The following is a 487-nucleotide window of genomic DNA, read 5'->3' as shown; positions in this document are numbered from 1 at the left end:
GAGCTGTTTAGGGAAATGATACCACAAATTTGCAAAATGGCTCTTGTCTCCAAGATAAAGACTAGTATTACCACAGTGCAACTTCTCGTTCGAATTTGTGCAACCAGAAAGATACTTTAATAGACCCAAATAACACTGTCATTTCCCACAGGAACTTTTCAAAAAGTTTTTAAATGTGTGGACTGCATGTTAAAATGTGTTATGGGAAAGTATTACATCAAACATTAGGAGATATTTTCCCCAGTTCTTAAAAATGTATTTTTCTGCTGGTTATTATTACATAAGTAAATCACATTTAACTGACATGAGATTATGCAATGTTAATTATGTTGGCTTAACATATTGTAACAAAATAAGACAATAGATCAGAATTTTATGGTTAAAAAAGATAGGAGAAAGCATTTAGTTCAATAGTTTTAGGCTGGGCACAGTAACTCATGCCTGTAATCCTAGCACTTTGAGAGGCCAAGGTGGTCAGATTGCCTGA

Source organism: Aotus nancymaae, unplaced genomic scaffold (genome assembly GCF_030222135.1).
Source record: "Aotus nancymaae isolate 86718 unplaced genomic scaffold, 86718_ANA_hifiasm-v0.15.2.pri h1tg000108l, whole genome shotgun sequence".
Classification (NCBI taxonomy): Eukaryota; Metazoa; Chordata; class Mammalia; order Primates; family Aotidae; genus Aotus; species Aotus nancymaae.
Note: the sequence above shows the minus strand (reverse complement) of the source record.